General features: G+C 38.4%; 1 non-coding gene across 1 annotated transcript; it reads left to right on the top strand.

Moving 5' to 3' along the window:
* Positions 1-17,049: 17,049 nt before the first annotated feature.
* LOC119467938 lies at positions 17,050-17,156 on the top strand. The gene has a single exon (XR_005196566.1). It is a non-coding gene; the product is annotated as a U6 spliceosomal RNA (small nuclear RNA).
* Positions 17,157-20,727: the final 3,571 nt, after the last annotated feature.

A 20,727-nucleotide genomic window follows, 5' to 3' on the forward strand; every position in this document is an offset into this window, starting at 1 on the left:
AATTCATAATAACCTATTATATATAAGCTATTGTATTAATATTGCATTTGTGCAAAAGTAATTATGGATTTTGCCATTACTTTTGATTGGCATTTAATGGTATTTGCCATTACTTTTAATTGGTATTTAATATTGGCAATATTTTATTTTTTTATTTATTTTTTTTTGGCAATATTTTAATTGGCATTAATATTACATTGGTGCAAAAGTAATTGCGGGTCTTGCCATTACTTTTAATTGGCATTTAATGACATTTGCTATTACTTTTGATGGCAAAACCCACAATTAGTTTTACACCAACCTAATATAAGTAATATTTATTGAGCACTTACTGTGTGTGAAGCACTACATAGTTTACACAGTATATCAAATATATAGTTAATAATAATTATAGGCATTATTATTATCGCTATTTTACAGAAGAAAAGTAGGAAGCTAAAGAGGTTAAATGACTTGTCATATGTGGCAGTGCTGGGATTTGAATTTACATTTGACTTTATTTTTTTTCTATTATACCCGCAAGAACCACCTAAAAACACTTCAAGATTGAAGAGACACAGATACTGAGAGTGCCAAACAAAGCATAAATCAATACTATGTTAAGGTAAATATAAATCATTTTTAAGTTAGCCATCTAAACTTCATTTGGGGTCAAAAACATAAATATTAAAGTACTCTTGCTGCTGACAGCAGTTTCCCTATCTCATCTACAAGCCCTTGCCAACAGCCAACGTCATGATAAATTTTACAGGGTAACAGGAACACTATCATTGTTTTGGTCAGTGTGGAAATTTTCCTGCTGGCTCTTCAGTTGCAGCCTTTGGCAGTGGAATTACCTCTCAAGTCTAAAAAGCCTGCAGTCTGTACAACGCCCCAAACTGGGATTTTTCCTGTGTACGACAAACAATAGCTAAGAGTTGCAGCTACTCAGTTCTATTTTGACTTCCACAGCAGTGAACTTAACTGTGATCATTTCATAAAAACATTTGATTATTGATGTACTTATACAATAAACTCGTACTGAATACTTACTCATGTAATCTACATGCAGGGAATTTTGTTCGTTTCTTTAAATATAGTCTCTTGTAACCAAAGAAAACATAACCAACAGTAGTTTGCATATTTACCTTGGGCAATCACAGCACATTTAGGACCATTTCTACAACTCAGTTTGCATATCCTCTAAGGAGACATGTGAAGAGTATCTGTAACTATTCCCAGGCTCTCTGGATACCTCAGACATTACCAAGAGGGTTAAATGCCTTTTTCACTATTTTTAACCCTCGTCCCAGGTATATGCTTCGTATATAGTTTGTGTTAAAAGAATAATAATAAGTCTGTTGGATAAATGAGCTTTCTATCATTTCAAACTTTCATAGGATATCTTTAATAAAAGAACAGCATTCTGTGGGTCAGAGGTTCTGATTCTACTACTGACAATATGCCAAACCCACCGTCTGTCTATTTAAATGAGCCACAGTAACTAACTGCTTCCACGAGAGTTGGTGGAACTGAAGGGATGGTAAGAGTGCTAAGGGATAGTACCCAATGTTCCTTAGTACAGCCCCAGTGACTTTCAGCTCATTTCTGAAAACAGAATGAGCTGGTAGACCAGGCCTTTCACCAGATAGCTCGTGATGAAGAAGTAGGCTTTTAGAGACAGTGCTGGGAAGTGTTGGTGAACGGTCCAACCCCTGTAGACTTAGAAACTATGGAGAAGATGAAAAAACTCTGTGACCCTGCTGTCAGAATGGGTTCAAAAGTTCCAGCAGGCATGACAGAGTCCAGAGACTAGATGAGCCCATCTAATGAGCAGACTAAGAGATAAAACAGACTGTGGTCAGCAAAAGAAAGTACAATAATCACAATGTACCTGGGATCCCGGGAGAATAAAGACAGGTAAGCCAGATGGAGGCTTCCAAAAGAAAGAAACAGTTAAGGCCCCCACTTCATAAGCAGTTGAAGTATTCTTAGAGGGAGTCTGACAGCAGTGCACTTCATGGAAGTGTGCAGGCAAATAAAGTCTTAGTCTGGGCTTGGGAGGAAAATGCCAGACTTTAGAGACATAACTACCACTAGCACACAAGGTCAGGGCAGGACACAGCAACGATAGACTAATGCTGAGTCTGAAAGTCACGAAATTTCCCATGAAGAGCTCTTAAAATCACCCTGCTGCTTACTCCTTACACCAGTCCTCAGACTCTGTGAAACTGATGACTGCCTTTCGCTCAGAGAAAATCCATTTATTTGATTCTATTTTTAACACTTTCCTTCAACTTCTAAGCTATCTATAGCAATATTTTTCAAATGGTTCTACATATGACACCTTTAAATAAGACTTAATGAACAAAATTTAAAATGGTGACAAGATCACTCAAGCCTTACCTCAGCAGTCCAGTGATGGCACAGACCCCAAGATTACCTGGCTCCCTTCTCTCATTTTACATGTAAAATACTGAGGTACAGGGAGGCTGAATGACTTATTTGACATGGCACAAGCAGCTAGAGATAACATTCAGACCAGAATCTAAGTCAGGAACTCATGCTTAGTACAGTACTTTCTTTTTCCCTGCACAGTGATTCCCTCATTCTGCTCTCCTTACTTACTATTTCCCATGTTGCTCAAGACTTCATGTAACAATATTCTTATCAGCGTGTGTTTCCAGATAGCTTGCTTACTAATTCTCTCTTACTGAAATCAATGTCTTATTTGTTGGACTTCTGAATTTTGCTTGTTATTGCTAAAAACAAAACAAAACACAAATGTAATTTATACATTTGAGCCTATTTGTCTCAAAAATTGTCAAATACAATTTATGTGTGAGAGACACTGTTAATGACCAATGACAATATTTCAAAAATCTTTAAGTGACCTTACCAATGAGGGATATGAAATGTGACAGGATACAGAAAACTCAAGAAATTCAAATTAAAATAAAGGCAGAGGTGTAAAAATGCAGTGAAAATGACCCAAGTAGGCATTCCAGCTCAGCCACTAATTAATTCTGCAACCTCTGTCCACTCACTTAACTTCTCTATGGCCTAGATTATACATCTGTCAAAAGCAATTTTTTTAACAAGTTGAAATTGTTAAACTGAATAGGCTAAAAAATTCCTGAATTTAAATGAAGCCTTCAAAGCTCCATATAGACTATACTCCAATTATTAGCAATAATAAGGTCTAAGGCGTAAGCATGGCTTACGGACAGAGAAGTCTGTGTGATAACAGCTAACTTAGAGAACAATAACCACATGCCACATTGCTGAAGAGCTATATGTAAACTCGTACAATAGTTGCCACATAAACTCAATGCGGTCAGCACCATTGTTTTCACCCCCACTTTCCAGGTGAGTATACTGAGTCGCAGACAGCTTAGTGGCTTGTTAATGTTACACATACAGTAGTGGCAGAACTAGTCTGACTCCAGAGTCATGCCCCTCTGGTGATGGGTAAACTGACACATGTAGGTAGCTGGTCATGGCAGAGGTTAAGAGACCTTGAAGGTCTTTTTAGGCAAAGTGGATAATAACTTCTATAACAGCATCCTTTTTAGGGTTGGTTTCTCAGTTTATAGTAGTAAGTTGCCAGTATTCACCCAGGTGCTCAAGCTAAAAATCAGAGTCATTACTGATTTTCGCCTTTCTTTCACCCCATAACCCAACTTAGCAGGTCTTATTGGGTTTGCCACCAAAATAAATCCAGATCCCAGCCATTTCTTTCCACTCTCACGCTACCACTTGGTGCATGCCATCTGCATCACCACCAGGAAAACTGCAAGTGCCTCCCTGTTGGCTTCTGGCTCTTCTACTTCCCCTTCTATAGTCTCATCTCCCTGTAGCATGCTGAGTAATCATTTTTAAAACATGGAGATTACATTGCCCCTTCCCCTACTCAACCTTTAGTGACTTCCCATCAAGTTTGAAATAAAATACTACACGATCTTGCCTGACTCTCCTCTCATCCTTACCCACCCTCCCTAACTTACTCCACTAGCTTTCTGGCTGTACTTCAATCTCGTGAACTCACCCCCACATTAGGTCCTGTGAACGGGCATTTCTATTTGCCTGGAATGTTCTTCCCAAAGACATTTATACATTTGACACCTTCATATCATTCAGGTCCCTGACTAAATGTCTCTTCCACTAAAAGCAATTACTGACTACCCTCCTTAAAACAACTCAGCCCTTCTCTCACAGTCAACACACCTTGGACTTCGTTTCTCTTCACAGCACTTACAGTTACCTGAAATTACATTCAACACTTATTTGATAATAACCTTCTTGAGGATACACACCTAGGGTGCTTTTTTAACGGCTTTACCTTCAGTGCTAGGACAGTGCTTAAACAGTGGTGGCTATAATAGTAAATGCTCAATAAATATCAACCACATGAATTAATTCCCCCAAGCTCCATAATTTTTGATACCATGAAGCTCACAGGACCTGACCTTGTCAGATTTTGAATAGACTTCATCACCCATCTGTCTTAGGGCAGAGTGCCTGGAATTGTGGCCCATGACAGCACCTTTCTTACAGAGGTAAACGTTCCACCTGCAGGACCACACCTGTCTCATTTTCTCTTTTCCCAGTGATGGAGTGAGAAGGCTTTGCTGTTTTCTCTTTCCTTTGAGGTAGACACATTTTTTTTCATTTCTCATTATTCAGTTCATTTTCTCATGGAATATTTTTTGCTATCTAAATAAAACTTCCTGAAGTCTTTGAACTTCTGTGGTGATGTTCTGCATTCTTTCCTACCAAAATATAACTGCTATGTATCTGTTAGATGAGCGTTAACTCATTAGCATTAAGCACTAAGATAATTACTGCATTAAAATCCCCTGCCAGGTGGAGATGCAGAAATGAAAGCTGCCCCCTGCTTCCTCTGCTCATCACAACCTCTGGAAACTTTCCAGGCTTCCCTGATAATTTTTGTTAAGTAACAAAGGCAACCTGGGCAGCACTCCTTTATTTTCTAGGTATTGCCTATTTGTCATTAAAAATGAGAAGTTGCTGGCTAAGACTGAAGTTTGTTAGCTCAGACGGAAACTTTGGAATAATTACTGATATTGTGCATTGTTAAAACCTTTGCTAAATTAGGTGGCGTGCATACATAATGCATGGAAAGGTAAGGCTGCTGCTTCCACAAACCTGACTTCTTCATAAAGAAGAATCAAATAGATTAAACACAGCTAACACAGAGAAGTTGAAAAAGAAGCCCTTATTTCCAGTGATCATTCAGGAAAAGGCCTTGGAAGATTCCATTCACATACTAAAAGCATCCATTCCTCACTTAGATATCTATAGAAATAAGGAAAATTTAGTGAGTTAAAACAATACAGTGGAGGTAACCCTTTTTTTTTTTTCATTAAATATCCCACTGCAACATCTAGGATTTGCCATCTGGATGTACCGGCGATAATAAAACTAAAATTTTCTGTACTGGCTGATATCTCAGTTCAACCACAACAGTTAGCTCTCAATTTCCAAAGCAACATGGAAAGCAATAGTCTTTTTATTTGCTAACCAGAACTGTGAATTTAATCCTCTAGAAATAGATTGGAAGTTGTGCTCTCTTGCTTACTTTCTACTGTGATTAGATCTATACATTTTAAACTGTATTTGGAGGATAGAGGAAAATTTCTGTGATTCTGTCATTAAAATAAGTAACACAAAAGTAAAATAGAATCACAATGAACCAAGGAATTAAATAGTAATTCATGCAAAGGGCAAGATAAGTTTCTTTGCTGTTAGCTTCAAAGGTTATAGGTAATAAATTAAAAATTATAAGCAAAATTAAAGAAAGAATTGAAAGAAAAGCAAATAACTCTTGAAACTGATTTAGGTAGGTAATTTATCACTTCGTCTCTCTCCCAGGAGATGAAATAGAGAAACTGTGGATATTGTATTGAGTGACATTCAAGCTATTTTACAACTAACATGGCACCAGCGCCAACCTAGGAGAGCAGACTCCAGCCTGAAAGCAGAAGTAGGCCCCTGAGTGCCTCTTTTGCAGCAGGCATCGACCATTTAGTTGCTGATTATGGGGAGCTCTGGTGGGTTCCGGGAAAGGATCTAGGGCAGCCAAGGCAGAGGGAAAACTGGGGGGGACCCACTAAGAGACTGTGGTGCAGAAACTCTTTACCAACCAGTAATGAAAGACTTTCAGTATTTTTAACACCTGGAAGAGCCATACAATGCATTACCGTTGGTGCTGCCATGAGCTTTCAGGAACTGAGGAAAGAGGAAAGGAAGAGAAAGGAGTGCTGACATATCATTTCCTCTAGAACAACTTACCCTTCACTTCTCTTTCCTTAGTGAGAGCCTACTCATCTTATGGGTCTCAATTCACATGTCATGTATGAAGTCAAATTCCCCATTACCAGCAGAAACCTCTACCTTACTTGTTCTCATTCCCTCTCTCTGTAAGGACAGAAGTATGTGTGTGGTCATTTGCTTACTCTCTCTTTCTCACACTAGACTCTAAGACCCTGAACACAGGCTTCTCTTTTTGCTCAACATTTTCTTCCTAGTGTTGTATTGGACCGAGCGTAGAAAGTTAGCACCAAGACAAAAGTATGTCAGATTGCAGGGTCATTTATTATGCCGGCGACCACAGAGGACTCACGTCTCTCCAACCTGTGGCCTCAAAAGGAGGGTGCCAAGGCTTTTTATACCCGAAAAACCACCTTGGGAGTGGGGGTGAGGAGCGGGGATGGGGATGAAAAGGTTTTGGACATTCCAAGGGCTAGGGGATTCTGTGATTCACCTCCTGGGCGGAGACGAGGGTGGGGGTCTCCGGACATTCCAAGGGCCAGGGGACTTTTGTCATTCTGTTTGTTACTTCAGTGGTTTACAGAAGTCAAGATAAGCATTTGTTTACACACAGATCTTAGTTATCCTGGGCTGCTTATTTTCGTTATTACTAAATAACTAAAGCAAAGGCTAGAAATTCTGGCACAATATCACACTAGCAACTAGAAAAATCGCTGATGCATAATAACTATTCTTAATAAATGAATAAATGGAAACTTTAGTTTGATTTTTTAAATTTACATGCTACATAAGGCAAAATAAAAGATAAATTAAACTGACTTCATTATTAGTCCACTCACAGTAAGGGAGAAAGTTTTGCAAGTAAAAAAAGATCTAGTCACTGTGCTAAGTATTCAAATACTGTCTGTCAAACAGCAGAGGCTGAGCTCTTAATCTCCACCTATTTTGCTTCTCACGTTTAACCCATTTTATGTGGGTAAGTTGGTAGATATTTTGTGCTTCTGTATAGGATTGGATTAGGTATGCATAAGAACCAAAGTAATGAATTATAAGAAAAGAGACAACTTGAGAAAAACTGCGTCAGACTTTTTCAGGTTATCTATTCCATGAGCAGATGGTGTACTTCTGAGGAAATATCAGGATATATTAAAGAAAACGTTTAGGCAACTGATGTTTATGTGGGTGCCGATTTCTGGCTACCGCAGATGCCTATTGCTTCCTGACATCTGCCACATTCCACTCTAAGTATCAAAAAACATACAGCTGACAAAGTTGCACAGATAGTGGCTTTGCATATCAATAAGTTGTACTAGTTAGTCCTATAAGGCATTATCTAACCAGGAACTCAAAAGCTTAAGTTGATCTCTCAGATACTGCATAACAATAGAAAGAGCACAGACACTGGAATTAAACAAGCCTGAGCTCATTATCTTGGGCCTCCCATTTATGTGCTATGTAATTTTGACAAATATTTTTAACCTCATAGAACTTGTTTCTTTATTAGTAAAATATTGTAGTAAAATCATAGGCACTTAATAAATGCTAGGTAAATATCTAAACTACACCAAAATTTGATGTTGTCGAAATAATGCCTTGATTGCCCAACGAAATCAAACAAAATGAATTTTAAATCTGGGGATTTTTAGGATAGGACTGGGCCTATGGGTGGTGCAGGCTTGAAACCAAAGGAGGACTAGAAAGGGCTGGCATCTATGCTTGGGCTGGGAGGACTGAAGGCAGTCTTACTTTGCAGCCCTCCCTTGGAAAAGGGTTCAGAGGAGGTGAACAGCAGGGTGCGAATGGGGCTGCCAAGAGAACAGCTGAAAAGGGATTCCAGGGGATGGGCTCTGAGGCTAATTTCATTACTGCTTCTTCTGTGGTATAAAACTTCAAGTTTCAAATTGTAGTGTTACCATTAAGGCTCACAGGAGAAGGCAAATACACTAAGCCAAAGGCCCACTGAGTGGTGAAACCAAAGGAATTCTCTAAGAGGTCTCTCGTCATAAAGGAAGGAAGCTGTCCTTAGAGGTCAACCCTCTGAGCAGGTACAGGAGCTCAAGTAGATTTCCTCCCCTGACCAAACCCCCAGGCTCATGTGGCCAAAAACTAGAGGTCCGGGAGCATCTACAGGAAGGCAGCAAGTCCTTACTTCTGCTAGATAGACAAAGTCTGAGGTTACGCCTCCAGAAGACTTGAGGAAAGAAAGTTCATTTTCTTCTTGTCTTTTAATTGTCCAGGGGAAAAACCTCTAAGGAAATTACCTTAGATCACTCAGTTAACACCTCTGCTAAAATCTCTGTTTGGTTCGGAACTGCATTTTTTGCTACAGCTGATTGACTGTATATGCAGTCCAGTCAAGTTTTCCCTTTTATGAATTAGCACATCATGTTTGAAAAAATAACCCTTAATTAATTCTGTCCCACACCAACTGATTATTACTGGGCTAACTGTCTTCATCTATCCCAATCATTAGACATTCATAAATAAGAGTTTTGTTTAATACTCTGGGGATCATATTTCTAAGATCTGTTAAGAAAATGTGATAGTTAATTTTATCTATTAACTTGGTTAGGCCATTGAACCCAGATATTTGGTCAAACACCACTCTAGATATTGCTGTGAAGGTATTTTTTTTTAACATAAGATTAACATTTAAATGAGTAAAGTAGATTACCCTCCATAATGTGAGTGTACCTTATCCAATCATTTAAAGGCCTTAAGAGAAAAAAAAGACTCGTATCTCACAAGGAAGAGGGAACTCTGCCTCCCTACTGCCTTTGGACTTGAGTTGCTACACCAGCTCTTCCCTGGTGTCACCATCTTGCCAACCTACCCTGAAGACTTTGGACTTGCCAGCCCTCACAATCATGCGAGCCAATTCCTTAAAATAAATCTCTCTCTCCACACACACACACACACACACACACACACACACACACACACCCCTATTGGTTCTGTTTCTCTGAAAAACTCTAATACAGAAAGCTTTTAAAGTTGGGGACTGGTAGTGTTGCAAAAAGGGGGTCTTTTAAAGTGCTATAATTCAAGCCAGGGGTCAGTCAACTTTTTCTGTAAAGGGCCAGCTAGTAAATATTTAAGGCTTTGCAAGTCATAAGATGCTTGTAGCAACTACAAAGCTCTGCCTTTGTAGCACAAAAGCAGCCATGATAACACATAAACAAATGGGTGTGGCTGTTACAATAAACTTTTATTTATGGACACTAAAATTTGAATTTCATGTAAGTTTCACATATCACAAAAAATGAGCTTTCTTTTTATTTTTTGATGTTTTAAAATGTAAGAATTATTCTTACTTCACAAGCAATACAATAACAGCCCAGGGGCCACAACCTGCTCATCCCTTGTCTAAGCTGGTGTCTCTTAAACTATAATCTTTGGCCTCCTGAGAGCTGCAAGTTTCCCTGTGGTAGGATCTGATTCAAAATTGTGAGCTCTTTCTTTGTTTGTTAAGGACTGAAAAAATGAGACAAAATGCTATATACTTATTTTTATGTACTATAAACTAATGATTATAATCTATTAATGCTTAATAAATGGTTTATTAAGCATTACTTAAATTTGGCTATAACAAACTAAAACCAACTTAATACTACAATTTTTCCCCACCTCTGAGCCTGTTGAGCTTTTACACTACACAGATTACATGTTACAGTCCCTAAATTACTTCACAGACATTACATACCATACCATCACATACCATTACATCACATACCATCATAACCATAACATACTATTCTTTTATTCTACATCACTTACCATACTTGCAATTAATTAAATTGTTTAAAGTCTGTTGCTCTCAGTAAACTCTACACTCCATAAGATCAGTGACCATGTCTCGTTTCTCACCAATATGAACCCAGCTCATAGCTTGTCTTATACATTGCAGGTGTTCAGTATATCCAAATATATATAGATGTCTATGTGCATATATATACACACACATCTATACTTGTGGGCTAAATGAATGAATGAATGAATTCTGTTATTAACTGCTGCAATTCTTACTTTTTAATCACATAGAAGTTGTTACATAGAAGTTTTATGGTCCGGCACAGTGGCTCACAACTGTAATCCCAGCACTTTGGTAGGCCAAAGTGGGTGGATCATTTGAGGTCAGGAGTTCGAGACCAGCCCCTGGCCAACCAGTGAAATCCCACCTCTACTAAAAATACAAAAAGTAGCCAGGCATGGTGGCAGACACCTGTATTCCCAGCTACTTGGGAGGCTGAAGCAGGAGAATCATTTGAACCAGGAGGTTGCAGAGAGCCAAGACTGTGCCACTGCACTCCAGCCTGGGGCACAGAGCAAGGCTCTGTCTCAAAAACAAACAACAAAAAAAGAAGCTTCACTTAGGTTCAACACTATCAATCCAGTTTATTGGTGATTATTTGATTACCCTATTATTTATAATGATAAATGTTTGTACCAGCAGTTTTTTGGGTCTGTAATTCTGCAGTGGTCTTTAAGAAAAGTATGAAATACATTTCTAATATGAGTTATTCCTATTTCCATTGTTAAAACAGCCATGTAAAATTTACTGCTGGAATGTGGGAGGAATAGGAGCAGTTAACGGAGACGCTTTATTGTTACCTCCAAGTTCTTATCCCACTGGAAATGGGCAAAAGTTCGATGGCCATTGTATTTGCCAGATATTTTGATGACCAAGGCATGCCTCACTTAGTTGACACCCTTTGGTTCAGGGGCCCATGTACATTTGGTTTTTACAAATTCTTGTTTCTTCTCTAACACAAGGAACGTTTCTGCTAAGCCTCTCACCTCAGCTCCACTTAAGGTGATGCAACTTGTGCTAGCTGTTTATAAGGCAAAAGGTAAAAAGAAAGGAGTCCCAAGATAATGCTTCCAAATCATTGGGTCTCTGTGTTTTTCTTTTCACAGACATGCATGTACAAAAGAAAGCTCCAGGGGAAATGGTGCAGATCTTTGTACCATTAAAATCTGGGCCTACTGTGAGACAGGAGAAAGCCTTCTTTGGAAAATGTCGGGACCACTGATCAGTACTCAACAGCTCCAGATACAGATTTGACCTAATTAACCTCAGTATTTCTAGCACTTAATCCAGAAAGATCCAATTCCAGCAACTCTAATTTTAAACTGTTTCACTAAGGGCAGCATTAAGGTAATTTAGGTAAAAACAAAATTTAAACAAAACAAGGAAAGGGAATGTTAATTGCTTCAGGGAAATGTGTTAACTCCCTCTTCACTGAATGTTCAGTGGTTATTTGTTCTAATTGCTCTTTAGTGATTATTTATTGTGCACATTACACAACCTGCTCTTTAAAGCTGCTGATTTGGAGATAAGAGCAAAACTGCAAAACTACCAGTAAGTTCACCAGATGTAAAGATTGCTGAAACCCCTTCTGTTCTTTAGTCTCTTGACAACTTCTGCACAAAGTTATCAATGAATCTAATAACACAGTTCTGCCAAACCCCAATCTGCTACTCTGATATGTACTCAGAATTTAATCTGCAAGTTTTACATAGGTTAGCCTAATTTGCAAAGTTGAAAGAAGTGGCTAAATTGTTCCTGAGACTATAACAACTATTCAAAAAGAGATAATCTTGTCAAGCTGTGATGTCTAGTTATTGCAAGAAAAAAAATTAAGGAAAGGAAGCTTCTGTATGTATGTTGTAAGTGTTTGGAAAAGGAAGAGCTGCTTGTATTAAAACGGTTTTTGTATTTTCCTTATATTAGAGGAAGAATATTCTAGTATATCCCTTCCATCTCCCGCAACCCCACCTCCCACCCTCATACACAAAGACTGCCCAAGTCTTGTCTTCTGTCTTTAGCCTAACTTCTACAACATAACATCTCTCAGAGAATCTTTCTGCCTCTCCACGGATCCAGATACTAACTACTTTTTCAATTCCAGATCAAGCCCTCCTACATCCAACTTCTTCCTGCGTTGCCTTCCTGATTCATCAGCTATATCAATTCTCCTTTTCACTAAAGCATCATTATCTCTGTCTCATTATATCTCTTATTTCTTAGTTGGTTGCTTTTACTAAGCTGTTTTACTTCTCCACTTCTCCATAATCAGAGCATAAACTCCAGAAAGACTAGGAGAGCGCTTCATTTCCTTTCAAACTAAGGAGAGAAGTATTATCAGGAGCTATTCATTGGGTGCTGTAAGTACACTAGCACAAATAGGGAGTCAGGAAAACCTCCATAGGAGACATCCCAAAGCAACATTCTCTCATATGTAGCTAGGTCTCTCTGTTTAAACCAATGATCTAGCAAAGGCTCTGGCTCTTTTTGTCTTCCTTCTGCCTGTACTTACCTCTTTTTTTGAAAGCACATTCATCTAATACTCAATCATTTTGGTTTTGCATCACTGATATAACTTCCTTCCTTTCTTTCCTGCAAGAGCAGATAGAACTGGGCTAACAATAAGTCTGCTATAGGTTTAATGTGATCTCTGCTGTATTTTTATTTTTCTCTTATACCTCTGTATTATGCATGCTGTGGTACTATTGCATATGGATTGGTTCCAGATCACTGGCTGGCAAACCTGAACTCCAATTTTCAAATGGTATTTTACTTGCAGACTTCACTGTCTGTTGAGCAAGTATGTTATTTGCATCAGAACAGATAAATAAATAATAATGCGGTAGACCTACCACCTATGGATTTGTGTGTTCTGCAAGCAAGTGGTAGCATTATACCTACTTTATAAGCAGGTGGCTGAGAAAGTAGAAATTTATGTCTCTTAAAAGCACAGAAATGACCTTTTAGGGTTTTTTTCTAAATTAGAAAAGGGGCTTTCTCGCTCGAATAGTACATCAATGTTCACAGAAGCATTATTCACAATAGTGAAAGACGAATGCAACCCAAATGTCCACCAATAGGTGGAAAAACAAAATATTGTCCCTACATACAATATTATTAGTCAGCCTTAAAGAATAAGGAAATTCCAACACACACAACCTCGATGAACCTTGAAGAAATTCTGTGAAGTGAAAATAAGTCAGCGACAAAAAGACAAATACTGTATTTCATTTATACAAAGTACCTAACGCTGTCAAATTCATAGAGACAGAAAGTAGACTGGTGGTTGCCAGCTGCTGGAAAAAGGGAGGACTGGGGTGTTAGGATTTAATGGGCCTAGGGTTTTAGTTGCACGAGATGAAGAAAGTCTGCAAATGATGGTTGTACAGCCACATCAATATACTTAAGGCCATAAACTGTACACTTAAAATGGTCAAAATGGTAAATTTGGTTATACACGTTTTACCACAATAAAAAAGGGGGCCTTTCTTGATCAATGTCAAATAATACTTTTTTTTCCTCAAAAATAATGGAAAAATGAAAGAGCAAGTAAGCACAGGATCCTGTCCATCTCTTCACTTGGCTCATCCTAGCCTAGTTGTTTCACTGACTGGTTACATAAATAATTTCTATGTAAGGTAAAAAAATAAGCTGTCTAGAGGAAATGCATTTTAACACCATTTTAGAATTTGAAACTTTTCTTTTTTTTAATTTATTTTATTTTACTTTAGGTTCTGGGGACATGTGCAGGTCATGCAGGGTTCTTGCATAGATGCATACTATATCCAGCATTTCTCCCCATGTTATCCCTCCCCACCCTTCCCACCCCCTGCTGTCCCTTCCCTAGTCCCCCAACTGTCCCCAATGTGTGATGCTCCTCTCCCTGAGTCCACGTGTTCTCATTGTTCAACACCCGCCTGTGAGTGAGAACGTGTGGTTTTTGTTTTTCTGTTCTTATGTCAGTTTGCTGAGAATGATGGTTTCCAGATTCACCCAAGTTCCTGCAAAGGATACCAACTCATTGTTTTTTATGGCTGCGTAGTATTCCATGGTGTTTATGTGCCACATTTTCTTTGTCCAGACTATCACTGATGGACAAAGGGCTAAGATCCAGAATCCACAAAGAACTAAAACAGATATACAAGAAAAAAACAACCCCATTCAAAAGTGGGCAAAGGATATGAACAGACACTTTACAAAAGAAGACATATATGAGGCCAACAAACATATGAAAAAATGCTCATCATCACTGGTCATTAGAGAAATGCAAATCAAAACCACACTGAGATACCATCTCATGCCAGTTAGAATGGCGATCATTAAAAAATCTGGAGACAACAGATGCTAGAGAGGATGTGGAGAAATAGGAACACTCTTACACAGTTGGTAGGAGTGTAAATTAGTTCAACCATTGTGGAAGACAGTGCGGCAATTTCTCAAGGATCTAGAAATAGAAATTCCATTTGACCCAGCAATCCCATTACTGGGTATATACTCAAAGAACTATAAATCATTCTGCTTTATTATAAAGACACTGTACACATATGTTCTTTGCAGCCCTGTTTACAATAGCAAAGACCTGGAAACTTTTCTTTTAATTGGCATCACCTTCACATACCAAGTAGGCTTCTACTTATTCTATTTCTAAATATTTCCCAAACTGTTGGTCATCTGAAATTCCATGTGCAGGGACATAAAACTTGTGTTCCACAATGAAAAACAGGAAACAATATGCATATAATAACTTAGGAATGAGAAGAAATGTTCTCAAATTCACTATACCCATGTTTCTCACAGTATAATCTACTGGCATACTGCAACACAATAACTAGAGAAACTATTAAAAAATACTATCCCAGCCCTACCGAATTGGCATCCGTGGAACTAGGGACCTGTAACCTGCATTTTAAATTTGCTCCTCCAGTTACATTTATGCACACTAAAGTTTGAGTGTCAGTAACCTAAACCATAAGTGAGTGATATAACTATAAGGAATATTTCTCTGTAAAAATGCATGAAAAGATAAAAAACCATAAGAGTAATGGGATTCTGATTGGAGGACAGAAACACAAGACTGGGTACACCAAAATCAAAATTATAACACATCCTTGCCCAAGCTTATCTTTTTTCTTTTTTTTTAGATGGAGTTATGCTCTTGTTGCCGGTGCTGGAGTGCAATGGCATGATTTTGGCTCAATGCAACCTCCACCTCCCTGGTTCAAGCAATTCTCCTGCCTCAGCCTCCAGAGTAGCTGGGACTACAGGCATGCACCACCATGTCCAGTTAATTTTGTATTTTTAGTAGAGACAAGCATCTCTCCATGTTGGTCAGGCTGGTCTCGAACTCCCAGCCTCAGGTGATTCACCTTCCTCAGACTCCCAAAGTGCTAGGATTACAGGCGGTACTCACCGATTCTTCAACTAAGATAAATAACATCAGAATGATGTCACAGACTTAAACAACAAAGAAGCAAAAGTTTTTATTGGGAGATACACCAAAAGTAATAATCTGTACGAACTGTTTTTGGAGAACTTAAAGGACCCGCATAGTGTGTCATGTATCACTAGTGTGTTATGGTAGGAACAAAAACGGGGCATCCAGTCTCTTCGCATTTTCATCTCTGACCAGCCTGCCCAAACTCAAATACAACTTAGTATTATATAGTGTTTTCACTTCATTTGAATTGCCTAAGTAACCTCTATCTAGGACTACCCAAAGACACTTACACTTTGCTTCTTTGCAGTTTTGTGCCTTAAATCTTTGAGAATTATAGTGTCTTGTGGCCATATCATATGAAAGGTGTCAAAGCCATTAAAGAATGCATGGAGTGGTTTTTGTCTCTTCAGGAACTACTTTTCCAAAAAATAAAAAAAAAAAAGGTAAAAATATTGTCAGTGCTGCAAAAGCCCCAGTGTTCACACAGCCTTTTTGACAGTCTCACTATGTGTCCTACAATAAGAATTTCAGAACATTATGACTGCAATATGTTTCAAAGTCAATGTAGTTTGCATGATAAAGCTCATTTCTCTTCAGCTCTCCTAATGTACATACTGTGCTTTCATTCTGTTTTTTCTTTCTTCCTGTATGTCTACATTTAACTCTTTACCTCCAAATAAAGAATGTCATCTCTCACCATGGCTATATAAGAACAGCTCTTTTTTTAATCACTAGTTTCATTTGTGTTCTGTCAGCAACTTCAAAGTATACTGTGAATAAATCACTTTGGAGCATTTAAGGAACTGCCATTCTCACTCCCCACCCCATACTTGGTGTTTCATATCCATGTCATACTCCCAGGTACTCTGGGTTCAGAAAGAAGCAGCTGTCTGTGTAGCATGTGGGGACATGTATCCATGAGACCAGAGAAAGGGAATGGATATACAGGACAGTAGGAGGGAAGAGCCTTCAAGTTTTCATGACTGGAGGAATGGGAGAGGCTGGGGAGAAAAGAAAGAGTTCAACTGAAATCAGAGGTTTCAAGCTGGTGATAAAGACAATCATGATACCACCAGCAGAGACAGAATAGAAAAAAACTGGTTTTGAGAGCAAGATGATGCATTTCATTTTAGATATGGAATTTTCAAACTGACAGGATTCCAAATAGAAACATCTGGCAGATAACTGCAGATGCAGTACTGCAGCTAAAAAGAAGGTTGAGACTGGAGATGGTAATGTGATCATTTTCATTTATGTAATGGTTACGTCATTATAATAGATGAGATATCCAAAGAGGAGGGAAGAGAGACAAAGCAGAGCATGTGGCTAGATCTTTAAGGAATGAAGAAGAGGAGAAGCCAGTGAAAGAAAGAGGCAGGGAAAAGGTAATCAGAGAAATTGGATAGGAACTCTAGTAGCTCAGAGTTACAGAAGTCAAAGGAGGAAGATAATCAAGAAAGTAAAGATTCAGTTGCATGAAGCAGTAGTAGGAAAAAAAGACCAATGAAAATAAGGATCACAAAAATGTTAGGCGCTTGCCTCATCAGCACATATACTAAAATCAGAATGATACAGAGAAGATTAGCATGGTCCCTGTGTAAGGAAGACATGCAAATTCATGAAGTGTTCCATATTTATTAGGAGGCTATTGGTATGTTTTAGTACAGCCAGATTTTAGGCTAATGAGGGAATGGGAAGATGGGTTATGACACCACCAGCAGAAATAGAAAAGAGAAGAACTGGTTTTGAGAGCAAAATGATACATTTCATTTTAGATGTGGAATTTTCAAACTGATGACAGGATATCCAAATAAAAACTAGCCAACAGAAATACAATGTGAACCACATATGTAATTTAAAATGTTCTATTGGCCGCATTATTATTTTTAAATCACTCTTCTTTTTAAAATCCTTCAATAGCTCTCAATTTATCCAGAATAAATCTAAACTCTTTAACATACCAAGTCCTCCGAGGATAGCCTCTTCTGCTTCCTCTAGCCCAGCCCCAGCCTGCATTACTCCACAGCCATATTGGGTTTCTGCAGGTGCCTTCCGTGTGCCATGCCATCTCACATCTCTGTATGTGTTCTCCTCTGCCTATAGTTACCTGTTCCCCTGACTCCTGCCCCAGTATACCTTTCTATTCCTACTAACCCTTCAAGACTCAGCTTGTGTTTCCTCCTCTGTGAAGTCTCCTCTAAATGCCAAACTAATTCTTCATTTTTAACACCATGCATCTTTCTTACAGCACTTATCACTCATGCACTGTAGTTTCTGGAAACAACCAAGATATCCTTTAGTAAGTGAATGGCTAAACATACTGTGGTACATCCATACAATGTACTATTCTTCAGTGATTTAAAAAAAGATAAATGAACTATCAAGCCACCAAAGACATGCAGGAAACGTAACTGTATATTGCTAAGTGAAAGAAGGCAGTCTAAAAAAGCCACATACTATTTATTAACATCCTTGAAAAGGTAAAACTATGAGCACGGTAAAAGCTTAGTGGTTGCCAGGCTTACGGAGGAATGGAGGGGTGGTGGAGCATAGGAGATTTGGGAGGGTGATGAAACCATTTCGTATGATACTGTAATGGTGAACACATGCCATTATACATTTCTCAAAACTCAGAACTTTACAAAACACATATGTTCATTGCAGCACTGTTTACAATAGCAAAGAACTGGAACCAACCCAAATGCCCATTGATGATAGACTGCACAAGGAAAATGTGGCACATAAGCACTATGGAATACTATGCAGTCATAAAAAACGATGAGTTTGTGTCCTTTGTAGGGTCATGGATGAATCTGGAAACCATCATTCTCAGCAAACTGACACAAGAACAGAAAATCAAACACCACATGTTCTCACTCATAGGCAGGTGTTGAAAAATAAGAACACATGGACACAGGGGAGCATCACACAATGGGGTCTGTTGAAGGGGTTTGGGGAGGGACAGTCGGGGGGGGCGAGGTTGGGGAGGAATAACATGGGGGGAAATGCCAGATATAGGTGATGGGGGGATGGAGGCAGCAAACCACATTGCCATGTATGTACCTATGCAACAATCCTGCATGATCTGCACATATACCCCAGAACCTAAAGTACAATTTAAAAAAAGAGTGAATCCTAATGTAAACTACAGGCTTTTGTTAATAATAATGTGTCACGTGCACTGGATGAACCTGGAAACCATCATTCTCTGCAAACTGACAGAAGAGCAGAGATCTAACACCGCACGTTCTCACTCATAGGCGGGTGTTGAACAATGAGAACACATGGACACAGGGAGGGGAGCACTACACACTGGGGTCAGTTGGGGGGAAATAGGGGAGGGACAGTGAGGGGTGGGGAGTTGGGGAGAGATAGCAAGGGGAGAGATGACAGATGCAGGTGATGGGGAGGAAGGCAGCAAATCACACTGCCACATGTGTACCTATGCAACAATTCTGCATGTTCTTCACATATACCCCAAAATCTAAAATGCGATAAAATAAATAAATGGAAATAATAATAATAATAATAATGTGTCAATATTGGATAATCAAGCGTAATCTAATTTAAGAGAAGTGAACTATTAACACACGGCAGTGTAAGAAGCCATAACATTTCGGAGGGCTGTATTACTAGAGGACTTGTCTTAATAGTTCATTTATCTTACAGTAGATTACACTGTCCTTAAGGGCAGGAATCATATCTCTTTGTACTTTTGAATTAACAAGGGTGCCTAGCAGAATTCTATAGCACAGGAATCATCTATCTATCTACCTACCCACCTACCTACCTACCTATTCACTGACTTATGACTGAGGAGTAAAAACAACCCTACCATATTTGTCAGGCTTGAGCTTTTCCTTTATCTGGAAGGTGAAAATCCACGTTTTGACTTTCATAAACTGAATCCCTAGTTCCTATTACAGAACTCTTATGTCATGTTAATTATAACATTTATATTCTTAGCTGTTTTGTCTATTATATTTGCCTGAAGACTGGCACATATTTTTTAAGCTTGTTGTTGGAAGGGACTGAAAGGAAGTATGCTACACATATAACAGGATACACCTAGTGAGCCTATGGCTTAGATTTTTTTCTTAGGTTGGGGCAATCCAAATATTTTGTTTGATTAGCACCATTAGCAGATATTGTGGTTCAGAAGAATGTGGCAATCACATATTTATTACTAGTCTGAACTGCAGTCCAATATAAAACAGTGCTGTAAGCAAAGAGCCAGGGAAAGCCAGAAGAGATGAGAAAAGTGTCTTAACTAATTTAGTAAAGTATTCTCTTTTCAAAGCATAAATAATATTTTGCTTCATGTTGACTATTGAATATACTCCACAGCCTCAAGCTAATATTGAATAGACACTGTTGTTCATCCACTACATATGTTCAATGTAGTTAATCTTTTAAATGTTGTATCACTAAAAAAGCTCATCAGGCTCATCAATTCGGACTAATTGAAGAAAAGCCTAACATGGTAAAAAGTGTGAATGATAAGTCATCTTAAATTAATCTTAATACCTAAAATATACAGAGTAAGTACACAATACCTAGTTGACTTCTTCAGAACTTGCTTCAGTGAATAAATCTGAAATTAGCATACTTATTGCTGTGTCCCTCTGAACTATACAAAGACCTATGGAAAATCTGTTCTTCTAAATCATGTGATGTAAATTCACTGAGTGTAGATTTCAGTGTGCATCTTAAAATTATTGCCTTTATTCATTTATTCACAAAAATTCAAGCAGTCCTCTTTCTAAGACCTGGAGAAGTGAAAATATAAATTTATAAGAGCATAATGATACTTACCTAGAGAAATGACGGGTAAGAAAGATGCAGGTTTCCACCATGCTTGCACTAAAAGGTAGTTTATGCGAGTGGTAGACTAGAAAATAATCCAAAATCTTAAATTAAGTCCCCACTCATGTAGATGCCAACAGCTTTCAGTTCCCTTCATCACAGACTTCCTAAAATTCCATGTATTGCAAAAATTCTAAAATCTTAACATGATACTCAGCTGGGCATTAACTATAAAACAATAACTCTTCAAATGGCAAATCTTATTTTGTCTTTTAAAATTGCTGCATTTTCCACTTATTCTGAATACTAAAATGAATGCAGCACGTATCACTCTGGCTCCTGGCAGAAAGAGATGGCTCACTCAAACTGTATAATTGGGAAGAATTTAATAGAGACACTATTT

This window comes from Cebus imitator, unplaced genomic scaffold (genome assembly GCF_001604975.1).
Source record: "Cebus imitator isolate Cc_AM_T3 unplaced genomic scaffold, Cebus_imitator-1.0 Scaffold353, whole genome shotgun sequence".
NCBI classification, from domain to species: Eukaryota; Metazoa; Chordata; class Mammalia; order Primates; family Cebidae; genus Cebus; species Cebus imitator.